Raw genomic sequence first — 18,289 nt, forward strand, 5'->3', positions numbered from 1 at the left:
AGGCTGAGAAAACCTTAAAGAATCCTTCCACTGTCGAATTAACAGCTTTTCAACAACTAAAAAGTGCTATTACGTCCCAACCAGTCCTCACTAATCCTGATTACAACAGGCCCTTCATACTACAGACAGACGCCTCAGACCGTGGCATTGGCGCTGTCTTATCACAGGAGGGGGAGGACGGGAAAGAACACCCTGTCCTCTTCATTAGTAGGAAATTATTTCCTAGGGAAACCAAATATGCTGTCATTGAGAAAGAGGCTCTAGCCATTAAGTGGGCAGTAGAAGCCCTCAAATATTACTTGGATGGACGAACCTTTCTCCTGTATACGGATCATGCTCCCCTTGAGTGGTTGTCCAGGAATAAAGGGCACAACCAAAGGATCCTCCGATGGTTCCTCGCTTTACAACCCTTTCGGTATACCGTCCACCATAGAAAAGGGAGAGGCCATACAAATGCAGACTTTATGTCCCGATATCCCTGTGACCCTCTTTTTTCTGACAGAAGTACTAGGGAAGGGGGATGTGAGGAGGAGGACCCGGCCCTTAGGAGTAACACACTGGACACCCCTTCCGTGTGGACACCTTACCAGTATGAGGACGAAAACCATCTGGGAACCGTTTCACTAACCCGCCATTCTGCCCTCATCCCACAGCCTTCCCGGCGTGACCCGGAAGAACAACAAACTTGGACGGGAGGAGTTCCCGTCTCGATGAACCAATCGGGTCTCTCCAAACTTCCGTCCGTCCCACTAGAAATACAGGACGGAAACTCCTTGGCCCTGTTGACGACGAAGAAACCGGAAGTAGACGCCGACCAGACCTGGAACTAGTGTGCCGAGAACGCCGACATCGAAGAAGAGGACGAAACCTGGACAGACGAGTGGTGGATCCCAGAGGACGTACGAGCCGCCACGACTCAGGAGAGTTGTGGCTCCTAGTGGTACGTGACGGGACAAGGGCTTAGGGAAGGGGTGGGGGTGTAGCAAACGGGACGGGCGGGTACAGGGTAGAACAAAAACCCCCTGCGTTCTTCCTTACACTCCCCAACCTGACTTCCTTGATAACGGCTGTAAAGCACCACCGTAGTACGATTGCGAACCCCACCTGACACCTTGTTTTCCGTAACCCCCTTTGTGTAAGTTCTTGATAATACCTCCACGACCCCGTCCCTCCTTCACTTCCTTGGTTATGGTGACGGACATTTAGTGGAAAGTACAGCACCTCTAAAACCACTCTCTTTTTTGTTTGAGGTAACTCCTAGTGAACCGGGTGACGCCCTGAAACCCGTAATAGGTTTCCAACGAAAGACCAAGCCTCCACAAGCTTAAAAGGAATCCTGACGCTTCGATTACCGGATGTTCTAAGGACTTTGTTATCTTTGACCACAATTCCACTTCTTGTTTTGCCTTACTTACTTTCAAATAAAACTTCAATATTAACCCTATCCGGCCTCCCCGCTTCTGCTTCCGACCATCCCTCCGACACTCCCCTTATCAATTTTCTTACAGACTTAAATGCTTTTATTTTTCAATATTAATATTGACAGTCTCACAACAGATATTCAGTTTCAAACCAGGAAATAATCCTCTACCCACAATTATCATTCAGCATCAACAACCAATAACAGCACGGCACTCTATGACGTAGTAAAAAAAAATAACAGCGCGGCTCAACACTAACCAACCAATCTCAGCTGAACATACTGACATAGTTCTCACTCCTTGTAGCAGCTCACCCTCCTTTACAATTTTCATGGATGCACTCTTCATTAAGCTAAGCATGTAAAACAAAACGCTTTCGACCTACTCCGACACACACTTGAGTGAAACCTCAACGAGTAAGGATCTCCGTTGTGAGAGATCAGGACCTGTTTTCAGTGTCCCCACACTTTTGCCCACAGTTTGACCACTAGATACTGGTTTACTGTCTGTGCGCTGGGCTCTGCTAACCAGATTCATGGCCTTTGCTTTCTGTTAAAAGTACATGGTAATTTGGTATAATTACAATGGGGAATGAAAGACCCCTTTAAGTCCCTAGTAGATAATAAGGTGAGGGGGATTCGAACTATCTTTAAATCCCTAGTATATAATAGGGCAGGGAGGTTTAGAGGCCCAGTAGATTTCCTGCACTGGAGTGTGTGCCACTGCGGTGCCTGCAGTCATTTTAAAATCCAGCCTTGCCTTGCAGGCTTCTTTTAAATTGAAATGATATGCAATTTCGCTTTGTATTTCACGGTACTACTAAATTATTCATGTACCTTATTTTTACATTTGTAACGCCTAATAACTATCCTAGGTTTCCCAAGGGTAGGGTGCCTTATAAATATATTTAGGGACATCATAAAAGCTGTCTTATGAGCCCTAGTGAGGAAAACACTGCCAATTTCATTTGTCCCCCATTGTAGTGAATGGCTCACTAGGCTAACATTGTAATATTTTATTGAAATATAAATATTGTAAGGAGACATAGGAAATATACTTCACAATATCAAATTAATAGTTGAGATAAATCCAACAACTTGCCACTGTTGTATTTGTAATAATTATTACAGGAAATAAGTTATTACGCTATCTTTTCTGTGAGCCAAAATCCAGCTGTCAAGCTGCTCCCTCCTGATTTACCAGCCTGCTCCGAGGCTGTGCCAGGGCTGCCTGCTGTGGTGTAAAGTGTCCTATCAGAGGACACAATAGGTTTCCTGTGAATGGAGAAGTATAAACTACAGAGCAGATGGCAGGAAGGGGGTGAGGGGTAGCCAAACTGGTCTTCAAAGAGAGAGTATCACTTTAGGACAAAACAGGCCGACCAACACATCTTGCTTTTTCAGCCACACAGGAGCCTCTGTAATTAAATTAGGGAACAGGTTGGAAAGGGAGTGTTCAGGAATATTAGCCACACCAGTATGTCGGGTAAGCCTGATAAAGCTCCTCTGAAGAGACTTTATCCATGTTGGATTTTGGGAGAATGGTGCTTTATGGGACAAGAATATGCCACACTTTGGAGGAAGTGGGCAGACACCTGGGTGGCAACCTACATTCCATTGGCCATGGGTTCCCCACTGCTTAATGCCCAGAAACTGTGAATACATATGGGAGAGGTGCATAGCTCCTCAGATCTGCTGCCTGAAGAGACAAGAAAGAGGACTGCCCTCCTGACTCCCTGGCATGCACCAAGAGGGCTGCACTAGCCAATACTTCACCTACTGCACACTGTGGAACTCTGCAGCAGAAGGACTGTCTGACTCTGAAATTCCAAGAGGTGGACTCCGTGCAAGCTACTGGTTAACAGACCCCATCTACATCATCTCCACCAAGAGTCCCAATCCTGGAGTGCGTCCAGTGGACTTTTAAGGATTTGACCAGGTGCATTGTGGGAATTGAAGTCTAGACATCCCAAGGACCATATATGAAATTCCAGACACTTGGATTTGTCTTTAGCTGCACTTTGAACCCTCAAGAGGAACTTCAGTCAAAAGTTCCAGAATTTTGTAGATGTTTGGAGCAACTGTTGTAAAAAGCTCCATGGGGTTACTGAACCGACGTCGAGATTCAAGCTAGCAATCTTCAAACGCGACCCAGTCTGGATTTCAGGTTTGTCCAGCTGAAAGCTCTGGAGCTCCAGATTTTCAGGATTTGACAGGGCCTTGCAGGAAGTCAAGCCGGCGAACCCACACCGAATCCACACCGAATCCAGCCTGACAAAGTGTCTTAATCTATGTTGAGGGAAAAGCTCCAGAAAAATGTGTGAAGGTAAAGTTTTGACGGAGGCTTCCTGCTTAGAGTATCCGACCAGGGCTCCATCGTAGTCAGCCTCAAACTTTGACGTTGTCCCGGTCAAGGGCGACCAGATGTCCCAAAGTGTCACTATATGTTTTTAAACACTAGAAAATGTTTATTCTTTCAAAATTCATGACTCAAGTTCCCTACATAGGATTTTTATCATTTTGGTGTTTATTTGTTCATGAAATTATAATCCAATCTATTTTTATGAATTGGAGTTGGATTTTTATTTTGGGTTGTGTCCAACCTTTTTAATGTATTGGTGTTTTTAAATGGTTAACATACCAGTTTTCTCAGTTACGCCTGTCTGCTCGTTGTCATCTACCAAAGTTTGAGCAAGGGAATAATTTAATGGGACTCTAACTTAGGGGTCCATTAGGATGGCGGACGGATCACCACCACCATGCAGGCAGTGGCAATCCGTCCGCCATCCCTGCCTGTCCGCCACCTTTCTTCCCTCCGCCATATTACGATGGCGGGGGGAACCGTGGCGGAGGGGAATACCGTCCGCCACTTTTCCATTGCAGTCGGCTTGCGACCGTGGCGGAAAAGGCCTGATATGGTGGCGGTGTCTATCAGACACCACCAGCCATATTAGGATAGCCGGTGAGGAATGCCTTTCCGTGGCGGCAATGCCGCCATGGAAAGGCATACGATCTTTGCTTTGGGAGCCGTCGCGGGCCCCCAGGGTGAAGGGGGGGAGGGGTGGGGAGTGCACATGGGGGTACCTATGGTACCCCCAGTTTTTCAATGTACACCATGACAGGCACCGCGCTGTGCCTGTCATGTTGTGCATTGAAATGTACAACATGCATTTTTTAAATTGCGGCGGCCGGTGCTTCAAGCACCGTCCGCCGCAATGTAAAAAATGCGGGATGCACCCGCCACTGTAGCGGATGCATCCTAATTGGGGCACGGTTCCTCCGCCCTTGTGTCAGACGGTACCGGCCCCTGACAGGATGGCGGACGGACTTTGTCCATCCACCATCCTAATGGACCTCTAAATCTTTTATGTGGTTTGTGGCCTTATAACTAATGGTAAGTCACTACTTATCCCTACTAATAAACCACTTTCCAACAACGCGGATCAGTGCAGCATCTCCCATGCGCAAAAGGATCCACTATACAAACCACACCTTACTCTCACAGAGAGTACATGTCCCTATCTCAGTTGTGGAGACAACGCCGTCTCATGACTAGCACAACAAACCTCAGAAGACAGTTACAACACAGTGTTTTCTATACCGTTAATTTATTATCCTGGGATCTTAGACTACGTCGGGCCTGATATTAACTTCAACTTCTTTACATTAGGCTCCACACTCAAACAACAACTTCAAACGTTATCACATCACAACATGCAATATCAGCAATATTCAAAATCTAAATATAAGCAATTGCAATGTACACCCTACTGATGCTCACTCCGCCACTATTGCAAGTGTCCTCCGAACTGCTGACACTACACTGGTTCTCCAACGCAAGACATGGGCTTTACGGACTTGGGATGGGGTTGGACAGGTCTAGAAGATGCTACAATTACTCCCTTTGCTTCAATAACCAACCATACGACATGCTAGCATCTTGCGAGCACTCAGGTAGCAGTTACCACTTTTCACCCGATTGATCTTGGTCAACTGAGAAGCAAAAGGGAGTCAACATTTTGGCCACACAATAAGCTATAAGAATTGTTTACTAAAGTTACGTGGATTTATTACAAATTAATAATCATTCCAGCAAATGCAAAAAATGAAGAACACATTATCAACATGAAGAGCTATGACAAGAAATGTAAGGCGTTGAAGCAAATTCTGACTCAATAGCATAAAGCATAGAATAACAACAGAGCAATACAGATGCCAAGACTTAGGAATTGGTGTTCCTTTGGGAAACTCCGCTCCTGCTTCCTAAACATGAATAGGTCTCTGAATCTATTTTGTAATTGGCCATAAGGAAAACTCTCAAAGAATACGAGAAAATGGGAAGGTGTAATCATAGTGAAGATTTCATAAGAAATCTTCTAAGATGCAACAAGTTTTTCCAGAGTCAGATAAGTCTTTATTCAGATTCAATAAACGTCCATATCAGCAACATGTTCACCACTAGCAGTTAAAATTACACACACAATATACAAAGCAAATAATCAAAGAATGAATTACATAGCAACAATTAGACAATATTCATACAGAAAAATAGTATTAGCAGTATGGGTGTGAAGTGCTGGCATGTCAAACTAACAGTCCTTCCACCTTACATAGTACTTTCAAAGATGTCTAAAATACATGCTACCGTCAAGCTATTTAATTGAAAATGGTTAAAAAACACACAAAAATCTGTTTTAAAGTCTGAGTCAAGCTAACTTTAGTTAAGCATTTCTTACGTGCACTTTGAATACATGACTATAGATGTACGGTGTAACTTCAAAATAACTACAAAATGAATAATATGTTTATGGTTAGATATGCAATATGCTTCAAATGATTGCAATTAGTTTTGAGACATAAGTATCAATAAAAATAAGAACTGCGGGGCATATTATCAAGAACGGCGTTATAATTATCGCCGCTTTAGCGGCAGGTATCTGCTGCTAAAGCAGCAATAATGAGCTTGATAATATGCCATTGTGAATTCCCATAGATGCCCAGGTTCACAACAGAACCTGGGTTTCGATCGGAATTCACAAGGGCGTATTATCAAGCCCAATATCGTCGAATTAGCTGCAGTTTCCTGCCGCTAAAGCAGCGATAATTTTATCGCCAGCCTTGATAATATGGCCCTACATGTTTTCATGATGAGGCTAAGCATTAATGGCACATGTTCACAAGTCTCTAGTTTTTTTTACAGAGAATATACTCCATGTTAATAAAGTTAGGCACCCAGGGCCTCATTTATGAGGCTGTACATCACTTTTACGCCGCCAGTGCGTCACTTTTTGTGACGCACCAGTGGCGTAAAAAATTTGCCTTGTTGCGCCATATTTACAAAGTAACGCATCTAGGTAGATGCGTCACTTTGTAAACCCCTGCGCCACATTATACCTGTGCCAGATATAATGTATGCAAGGGGGGTGTATTGACTCAAGAAAGGGTCGTAGAAGTGACGCACTGAAATCTATGAGACTTCACTGCGCCACTTCTAGGATGCAAATGCGTCAATATCTTACGCCTGCCTCACAGCAGGCATAGGACTGACGTAGGCCCGTTCACATGGGGCTTGCCCCATCCCGCAATGCGTCACTTTTGTGCTTACAGATACGTCAGAAATATTGACGTATCTGTAACTCCTCGTGCAATGATGCGTCATACTGTAAATATGACGCATCATTGGTGTCTCAAGGAGGGCGCAATGAAAAGTGACGCATCGCTGTTTTCACGCAGCGATGCGTCCCTTTTCATAAACGAGGTCCCCAGAGTATATGGCCGTGTATATGTAGAAAAAAACGTTTCTGTGACGAGGAAGGGCGGAACAAAAAGTACCCGGCTCCAAAGTTTAAAGCCTCAATTTGTGATTATTTCTAAAGAAATGGATGTTTTGATAGCATTGTATTGTGATGCTTGTACACAGTTGATACTTTGCTGTGAGGCAGTCTGTTCTGAATAGGCCAATAATAAAAGATTACAGCACCAATACAATTACGAGACGGCATGATCGCTGCCTGCAGATCTGTTAAATTTAACCCAGATATTTTGGCATCTGAACACAGAAGAAATTTTCAGTTACAGCTCTGGAGATAAATGACGATTTGGTATAATGGGGGTGGGTGGGGGTGGGGGGGGATCAGAGCGAGAATTACTAATTCCGCCAAAATGTGTTCTTTCTAAGTAGTCTGTTCCAGTGCCTCCTGTAATCCCTGCTTAAATATGGCCTAGTGACTAGAGCTGCCGAATTTGGAACCCAGGTTCGAATTTCGGACTTGGCTGTACATCCTGTGAGTTTGAGCAGATAACTCAGAATTTCCTTTGCCAAAAAAAAATAGCGTCATTTGATTTACTTCTGCAAAATGCTATAATTCAAGTTTGTGCTATATAAAACTGTAAACAACTCCACCCCCTCGAGTAACTGAATCCCTGGGGCCTCATTTATGAAAAGTGACGCATCACTGCGTGAAAACAGCGATGCGTCACTTTTCACTGCGCACTCCTTGCAACACCAATGATGCGTCATATTTAATGTATGACTCATCATGTCGCAAGGACTTACAGATACGTCAGTATTACTGACGCATCTGTAAGTGCAAAAGTGACGCATTGCTGGAGTGTGTCACAAAAGTGACGCAACTCCAGCAATGCGTCCTTTCACATGGGGAAAGCCCCATGTGAAAGGGCTTGCGTCCGTCTTACGCCTGCTGTGAGGCAGGCGCAAGATTTTGACGCAACAGCATCCTAAAAGTGACGCAGTGAAATCTCATAGATTTCACTGCGTCACTATTACGAGGCTTTTTGCAGGGGAACGCCCCCTCTGCATACATTATACCTGACGCAGGTATAATGTGGCGCAGGGGTGTAAAAAGTGACGCATCTACCTAGATGCGTCACTTTTTAAATATGGCGCAACAAGGCGCATTTTGTACGCCGCTGGTGCGTCACAAAAAGTGACGCACCGGCGGCGCAAAACTGACGCAAGGCCTCATAAATAAGGGCCCTGATATCGGTAAATCTGGAGGTAGAGCACATGGGTATAACAATGGCACACCTTCTAATGAGGGTTTTAGAGGATGACACATGTTTATTTATTTATTTATTTATAAAGTTTTATATAGCGCAAACCAACAAAGACTCTCTGAGTTACATGATGTCGTTTTTTTGAGTGTGTTTCTGATTTGGGGAAGGATGTGTTGGTGGCCGTAAGCCTGAAACTTGTTAAACATATTAATGAGTCCTCATATTTAGCTCAATTCCAGTGGGGTGGATAGTGTTCCCTCTACAAAGAGAACAGATAAACATAATGTTATCTTTCAAGCCCTAGGCGTTGCCAAAAACATCCTCTGAAGACACGGTATGAGCTGAAAATGAAATCTTGGATTAAAGATTTGACAACTCTTTCCTCTTAGGAAAAGAGGTTCATTAGCATAGGCACACTTTGTATAGTCAAAGTCAAGTTTATTTGCATAGTAAATTAAAACGATTGCGCACCATCTCTATAAAAAATGCAATACCAAATCTAATCCATATATTTAAAAAATAAATACACTTCTTAAAACCATATTTTGACCTCTGCTTAGGTTTTCTGCTATTGCGCTGGGAACCAGATGTATGTGCAATTTGGACCTATAATTAGTTGATACAATAAAAATAAAGTGCAAGTAGGCATACCAGGGTCTTTTGGAGTCCGATTGTTATGCCTGTCTTGGATCAGTTCACAGATAAAGCGCGGGTGCCTTGTGCAACTAAATGTTCTAGCAAGTTGCTTGTCCTTTGTACTGTCTTGTCCTCCTGCCGTCTGATTGTCAAATCAATCTTGCACCTGTCCTTGCTCAATGTGCAAATGTCTTGTACCTAACCACAATCATTTGAGTAGGCCACCTTTGCTGTTTCATTTGCCCCCAAGCAGCTCAATATAAAGTGCAAATTGCGTGTGCAGTTATTCTGTGACTATAGCCAGGCCTTGGTTTGTTCCCAGGAATAATTTATGCTACTGCACGTTCTTAAAAATAGCCCAATTTTGCTTCCTAGTTGACCTTCCTTAAGCAAGAATTAGGTGTCACTTACTTGGCTTGTTAGGGGCTCCTCTGTCTCGCCTGCCTATGGAAATCTATGCTGCTTTTACGATTCTAAATGAGTCAGGCGTGTTTGTTCTCTTGTCTAATTCTTTTAGGTCCGGTTTTATACATTCTATCCCCTTGCATTCTAAGGGGATTGGAATTCTGCTTCGCCAAGTAATTACTGCTTGGCTGCAAGAGTGAATTTGCATGTTGACTAATGTTGGTTTTAACAGTTTTTTCCTTTGAGGCAAATGTATTGGTGTAAAGAAAAGGTATATGCTGTTCCTATGGGATAACAGTCAGACGAATGGAATCTAAGCCAACCCGACCAGAGTGGTTCAAAGTTGGGAATCTATTTATTGGATTATAATGTCCTCACACACCTAATAGGGTGTCATGCTTCATCATTGGGCTGCTTCTCGTCAGGTCGGCGGTGCAACACCTGACAGGCTCCCGATAGTAGAGGCACTTTGGCGGAGATCTTTTTCCAACAGCTGTAAGGTGACGTGAGGGGCCAAGTGTGTGTAGATGAATGTTTTTAGTGAATATAAAATAGGGTTGGGAGTACCAGCGACAACAACTTTAATCAATGGGTCTCCTACCCGAAGTAAAAGCAATTAATAAGGCGCTAGGCTAAGCCTATGTCTTAGGTTAAGCTTTCTTATTGGTGCAAGGTCAACATGTTTCTCACAAAGTGTATAGACTACGGGCGATTTGTCAGGACCAGAAAATAAATCTATCTACAACTCAAAAAACTAACATGGTGACATGGATGCATACTCACATCAACCATACAACTAACTAGTTTCTTCAGATGGTGGAAGGTGCACTCATTCAAATATAAGCAAAAGGTCTTCTTTAGTCCAAAATGTTTAATTCTTTATTGTTGCAATTATGCCAAATAGGTTGCACAGCCAACGCGTTTCGTTCCTGGGCGGAACTTCGTCAGGGCAATTCAAAATTAGAGAACGGTGTCCCAAAGAATATATGAACCAGCATAAGTTAACATGTAGAATCACACGCGTCCCGGATCCCCGTGCCAGGAAACGTCGTCCCAAGGTATCCCACAGACAATAAAGGTAAACTGTCTAGCAAATTGTTTCAACCCAAGTGGGAGGAGTAAGGTCACACACAATAATGCGCCCCTGGGACGAGGATGATCTCAGAGCTCAAGCATATGGATCCATGCAATGTGGATAGAAATATGTGAATGGCACTTCAATTCAGCAACCACTACGCACAGTGTACTCTCAAAATTTGACGGCAGCTCCCGGCATAGTAACAGGGAGAGGACGAGAACTAACTAGTTGAGTACCTTTTAGTACTGTAACCACCTGTGAAGGGAGAAAATGTGAAACTGGTTAAATCAATACAATTTCAAATGTGTGTATTTTCTCATTGCCCTTGTGGAACTGACTCTCAAAATTCAGTGGTTAACATGAATTAAAATCAAATAAAAATCAATTAAAATGGTGCCACACGGTGAGTGAATAAGGTGTACTAGCGTGAACTTCAGCACTTGTGGCACAAAACAACGTGGCAGAGAAACTCTGGGGACTCACCCAATGATTAGGACTAACCAGACTTCAACAGCACCCGGTAAGTCGTACATGAGGAGTTCCTCATGCACTGGAGCGAGTGAGTAGGAAAAAATGAATGAATATTCACATTAGTCACACGTATCTTGCACGTACTGTGCAGTAATGACCATTCTTCTTAGCATAACCGACATACTTATGATCATACATCCATTTCAGTGAGTTAGCTGCGACTAATGCTGCTCCTCTCAAGGTATTCTCAAACAATATAAACTTATAGTAGTATGGGAACAAGTTAGATTAGCATGAGTCATGCTCCCTCTTCTGAAATGCGCTTGGTAACATGTTACCGTCCCATACACCACCACATCTTGTCACTTTCAACAACATGAATACAACCCACTCCTTGTGTACGGTGGACAGGGAGCGGGAGACGTGGTGGGATGTTTGCCGCTATGATTCAATTGCTCTTTGAATATCTCGAAGATGTATGCCGTAAAGATTCCATAGTGCACTACACGGGGCATATCGTCACTTCCAATAACACAAAACCCTTGCGGTGTGCGGTGATCGGAATGGTTACAATCATGTCGCGCTGATATTGTAAAGTAAATGTATGTAACTAACCGTGCATTAAACGAAAATGATCCCGAAACCTTATTGCAAATTAGCGTGTGTACATCTGGCTATGAACGCTAGTGCACTTATGGTTGTTCACAGTAGGCGGCCATGTTGAGGAGGTGTTTTCTACCGGAGGTGCAGATAGGCAGCCATACTGGAGGGGTATAGATTTGGAATGGGTACAATCATGTAACGCTGACATTGTAAAGTAAATGTATGTCACTAATCGCACATTAAACGGAAATGATCCCCAAGCCTTATTGCAAATTAGCGTGTGTGCATCTCTTCTTTGGGCTGCAATCATACTTTATTAACACTCTTGCTTGTATCCACAGAGTTGGAATTTTAGATTTTGATTTGAATTCTTCCAAGCTGGAGCGAGAACTTTGGTGTCTATGATTCTGAAGTAAAATAGCATACAGTGATGTTTTAACACTTCAGAGAAGTGCGCTGCGAGGTATTCCTGAGGTCTCAAGTTGGTATATTAATTAATCTTGGCAGAGGCATGCTGTCTGCTTGCGAGGGTGTTTTCATCTATTAGCTGAGACAGAGTCCGAGTTGAGGTAATGGTTGCTTGGTCGAAGTCTGTTTTTCTCATACTAATAGCCCAGGCCACTTGCATATCTAATTTCTCTATTGCCTAGTTTAAGTGTTTTCCCCAAGAGTTTTTTTCCTTGCTATGTTGTTGCTCCTCAATTTCCTGCCAGCATAAGCTATTAATTGTTTCCCTTTCTGAGGTACACAGTCTCAAGCATAGTTTGAGAAAGGCACTCTTGCTTTGTAGGGATTGTTTTTGTTAAGCTCCATTTTGTATACTTCTGTTTGGATCTTATTTAGGATAGCTATTTTCCGACCTTGCATATGCAGACATTACGGTAAGAAGATGGCTTGATGATGGGCAGTTCAGTTTCTTCTTTAATTGTTTGAACCCATAAATTAACAACTAAGCTTTAGTCTGAATAGCATCTAGATGATGTTTAAAAGTCATTCGATGTTCCAAACTAACTCCTAGATATTTATATGTGGAGGCCACCTCTATCTGTTTACCATCTAGAAACCACGTGAATGACTTGTATTTGGAGAACACCAATCGGACCACTTTAGTTTTGTTCAGGTTTATCTCTAACCCTTGTTCGTCCATGTAATTTGTTTAGGGCGATCATGCTATGTTGCAGGCCTATTGGTATTTGACTCAGTAGAACAATGTTGGCCACATATTGCAGGCATCCTAGTTTTTCTGAAGTCAGGGTTGACGAGTGGCTATTATCTTGTTGAAGGGCTCCTGCCCAGCCTGCAAGATAAAAGTTGATCAGGCTTAATGCCAGAATGCATCCTTGTTTGAGGTCATGGGGGAGTTATTCCTTATGTGCGATTAGCAATTATCTAATCGCAAATAAGGAAGCTGTAGGAATCGCAATAAATATTGCGATTCCTACATGAATCCCGTTTTGCGAGTCTGTAATAGCGATTCCTTATTATTCGCTATTACAGACTCACAAAACATGCAGATGATGAATCTGGCTGTATGAATTGTCGGTGTTGCCATGCCTGCTCTGAATTTCTGTTTGGATTTGTGAAATATAATTTTTTTCTTCTGCCCAGGGTTTTAAGAGCGGGAGTAAGTCTATAGTTGGTTGGTAACGCTGGGTTTCCATTCGTATAGATTGATTTGGAAGATGTTTTCTTTCCATGACTTGGAAATGCGGTTGGTGTTAAAAAGGTCATTGAAGAGGGGTTCAAAGTAGTGAGCACAGTAATTTAAGTCTCCTTTAGAGAGGGCATTTGGGAAGCAATTTGAGCCCATGGCACCTGCTGGCTTCAATTCCTTTAATATTTGTATTAGTTGTTCTGAGTACACAACTGAAGTTTCATTGCCTTGTTGATGCATCGTGGACTTGTGGTGCTTGTCCTAATTCAAGTAGTCAACCTGCATTTTGGTGCCTAATCGTGTCTTTTTTTTGCCCCACATTTTTTGCTTCAATCAACTGGTGTTTGCTCTCTCCTTGTGTTGCTAGTTAAGCATACATTGTACGAATATGAGCTTCCCATGAGGCTGCATCAATTCCCGCATCATGTTCCCTGGCCTTTCCAGATGTCAGCCCGTTCACCAGCTGCCAGAATGTATTACTATTAGGATGTTTGCTAGACAGTAAGAGTTTGTTCCACAGCTCCTCACTTCTTTTTCTGTCCAGCAGTCTTTCTGATATTGCACTCTCTGTTTACATAGAGTGGACTTACCTGCCTTTGCACCTTGCCTTACCATCTTAGCCGTGTTTCTCGTTTCATGGGCTATTTGATGTTTTGTTTCAGTAGCCTTCTACTGTACCAGTCCTTCCTTCCCACACCCCATTTTTGGATGCTCTGTATATGCTTTTAAGGGGGTGTATTTTTACTGGAAGGTTTGTCAGTAAAGACCTAATTAACATTGCCCAAGCTTTTTCGAGATCACCTGGTTCAGCTCTTGCCTTTTTGTGGCTTCCTGATTCTTTTTTTATGTCTTCGATAGTTCCAGCCCAATGATAAACCTCTTTCATCAGCATCTCAATCCCCAGGCCATGCCGTTTTAGACATTTGAGTTTATACGTGACTGGAGTAGAGATTAAACTGTTTGTGTGACATAACTGATTACTCTTACACACAATCCGTATGAATTGAGGGAAATGATCACTCTCGATTGGGCCTGATTTGAAATTTAAACTCCTGAGGAAGGACTGCATTATTCATTTGTGATTTCTTTGAAAAATGCACTTTTTTGCATTACTCAAAGTGCCATGCGGCGCACGTACATGCCCTTTGGGCATGTATGTGCGGCACATGTGCACACATGCTTATTTCAGGGGTACAACAGGGTATCCCTTTGACACCCTTGAAATTGCATTCGCAATTTGCGAGTACCTAAAGGGTACACGCAAATTGCGAATGTCTTCCCATTCATTCCTATGGGATGAATGGGAAGGTATTCCTTGATTGCGAATCGCACTTTGTAATTCACAATTAAGGAATACGTAGGAATCGCAATTAATATTGCAAATCCTACATACATTGTCTTTTGCGAGTCCTTAATAGCAAATCGCAAAATTTTGCTATTAAGGACTCACAAAATGCTTTCTTGATGCATATGTCCCATAGAGCTTTGATTTAGCACTTTTTTGCTGCTTTACAGAAAATTAGAGTTAGAGGTTAATGGGGAGCCTGGAAGATGAAAGTAAATTACAGCACTTGCTGATAGTCAGAGGGGCGGTGCTGACTCAAGGTGATGTGAGCGGTGCAGCACCCGTTGCGAACACCAGCCGCATCGGCCTAATGCCAGCCGCTCCTGTGCAGTACTCAAAGTCTGCAGCCTATTGCTGTCAGACCACTTTCAGCCTCCACCCTCTGTACCTGTGTGCCCTTCCAGTCGACCTTTACCACTGCTCCCGCTCCAGCCGTTGCACCGCTGTTCTGACTGAGCCAACGCAGAATGCAGTGAGGTTAGTCAGGTGGTGATGCTGATGATGATTAGAGGAATGAGGTACATGCTGAGAGCCACCCTCACCTCTCAACCCACTCATCTCCGTTCCAAACACACCGCCACCTCGACACTCCTCCTCGCTCCTTGCCCTGCCTCCTCCTCATGACTGCATGCTCTCATGTCACCATCCAGGTCTCATAGTCACATAGTCTTTGTTCTCTCTCTTTGCATAAGTTTGATGATGTCTTCTATTATGTTAGTGGATAATATTCCTAATGAAGATCTAACATCATTTGGTTCACTTCAACATATCCTTTGGAAATTTCATGGGATTTTTTTGTGTGTGGCAGAATGGGTAATTTCAGTGGTTTAGCTTTGGGGTGGTAAGGTGTGTATTAAAAGTATGTGGCAAGTCAATTTCAAGCCTTGTTTTAGCGATTTATACATTATTATTTAATGTTTTTATTATTTTTATAAAACAGATTATTCTATTGGCTTTTGATACACTTGGAGACCACTTCACAAAGCTATCACTGTATAAGATTGGATCACATGTTCAAAAAATCTTTTTACAATTGCAAACCACATTTTCAATTCACAAAACTTCATTTCACACTTGAAAAAGGATTTATTTAACTACATGAGGATTTTAATGTCAGAGAATCAACTTCCAGGGGAGAATGTGAGCTTTGGGTGGCAGAAACTCTCTTGAAGTTTGGATACATTAACAAACGTCTTTGTATGTCACTATTTGCAAACTCTTTTCCAACTGATTGTCAAACTTAGAACGTTTTAAATGAGATTCGTTTCCATGGTGTGATTGGCGAAGAAAGATGCTCTAAAGTGGTGGCGATAATGAGGACAATTTATGAGGAATATGAATTGCCTACTTTGGATGGTAGGCAGACAAAATATCAATTTTTAAATATCGAAATACAATAATGTCAATGTTTAAATATTAAAGGGACAGAATATCGAAGGTAAGTAATATCAATATTTTTAATATCGATGGGACAGAATTTCAAAGGTAATATCGATTTTGTTAATATCAATGTTAGTAATATCGATGTTACTAATATCGATGTTAGTAATATCGATGTTACTAATATCGATTTTTACATGATTTTTATGTATCTGATATGTATTTTTTTTAAATGTAATTTAAGTACATTTTGTTTTCTTTAGTACCGTAGCGGGTTGTGGGTTTATAGCGGAATAGAGTGGGAAGTAATTCAATTATATTAAATTAATTATTATTTTTTAGGAAGTATAAATTAATTTTGATTAATTGGTAATTAATTTTGTATTAATTGGTAATTAATTGTAATTAATTGTTTAATTGATAATTATGTTCTGTAGCGGGTTATGGGTTTATAAGGGAATAGGAGGGGAAGTAATTTAAATGTAATTAAGTAATGATTTATTTATTAATTGGAATTAATGTTTATGAATTGTTAATTATTTCTTATTAATGGATTAATTGATAATTATGTTCTGTAGTGAGTTATGGGCTTATAGGGGAGTAGGGTGGGAAGTAATTTATATGTAATTAAGTTATATTTATTTTAATTAATTGTTTTTGTTAATTATATTATTGTTAATTATTAATTGGTAATTCATTTTTATTAATTGATGAATTGATAATTATGTTCTGTAGCAGGTTATGGGTTTATAGGGGAGGAGGGTGGGAAGAAATTTAAATGTAATTAAGTAATAATTTATATTAATTCATTGTGTTTGTCAATTATATTATTGTTAATTTTCAATTGGCAATTAATTATTAATAATTGGTATTTAGGGGGCCGTGGTTACGGCGCCACGCAAGATGGCCGCATGAAGCTGTTCCTCTGTCGAGCCGGACCTTTCAACAGGCCCTTTGAAGCATTTTTCCTTTTCCCTGCTTGATGCTGCTGTACTCTTCAGTCGTCGGAATGTGAGCGGCTTCGGATGTGCTTATTCGCGGAAGCCGCGCTTCACCATTTCCTGCATTCTTAGAGGCTTTGCGTTCAAGTGCCGGTAACGCCCACCATTTTGTCTCCCTTTACACATTCTCCTCACGGAGTTGTGCGGCCGTCATGAGTGGCTGTATCTGCGCATTGCTTTTGCTAACATTAACTGTTTCAATGCCTACTTTCTCATGCCTGCCACATAATTGGAAATGAGAGCCTCATTCTTCATGTATCATTGGGAGCAGCTTTCTTCGTTTTTCAACGGAGACACTTTCCACAGAATCTCTCATGGTTTCCTATTTCACTGGTTTACGCGGTGCTCACCTTTATGAAATATGGATTAATGTGGTTTTCAACTGTGGAATTTTGCCTACAACCTCAAATATTTTGTGCTTCAGAGTATGTTTTCGCTTGTTCTGAGGCACTGGACTGTGTGGTCGTCCAGAGTGGCTCTATCTGCGCACTGCTTTGGCTAATATTGAATGTTTTAAGTGCCTGTTTTCAGAGGTCTGCCACAGAATTGCGAATGAAAGCCTCATTCTTCATGTGCCATATGAAGCAGCGTTCTTAGTTTTTTCACCAGTGACATGCTCCACAGTCTTCCTCATAGTTCCCTGTTTCACTGGTTTCAGCTGCCTTTACCTATGTGAATGTGGATTCCTATGGTTTTTCACTGTGGAATTTTGCCTACACCTTCAAATCTTTTGTTTTTCAGAGTGTGTTTTTCGCTTGTTCTGAGGTAGAGTCCCAGCTACTGATATTCTATATGGATATTTCACCGATATTTTCTTTGCCATATCTGATTAAAAATTTTTGGGATTTGTGTTACTTTCACGTCTTTACTCATTGGCTCAGTAACATATCCTATCTTTCTTCATCGACTCACCTGTGAGTTTTACTGCCCTGTTTTTTGCTACTCAGGTTTCCCATCATAAACACTGTCTTCCTATGGGCAAATTGCGTCAACCAAAATTGTGTTTTATACCTTTTAAGGATCCTTTAACAAACCCTCCAGCGACTTCAACCTCGGTCTCAAGTGTCCCTTTTGCTGCGGATCAAATGGCTGGAGCTAACCCCAATAGTGCCACTTCGGCACAATCCATGCCTAATAGATCATCTCCTCCTGTTGTTTCGCCCAAATGCTTGAAACAAGACACTTCATCTCCAGATAAACCATCATCTCCTATCTCCATGGAGTTGCTTTTGGAGGAGATCCGCGCTTTGCGACCCTTTGTTGAAGAGACCAAGAAGGA

This window comes from Lissotriton vulgaris, chromosome 3_1 (assembly GCF_964263255.1).
Source record: "Lissotriton vulgaris chromosome 3_1, aLisVul1.2, whole genome shotgun sequence".
NCBI lineage: Eukaryota > Metazoa > Chordata > Amphibia > Caudata > Salamandridae > Lissotriton > Lissotriton vulgaris.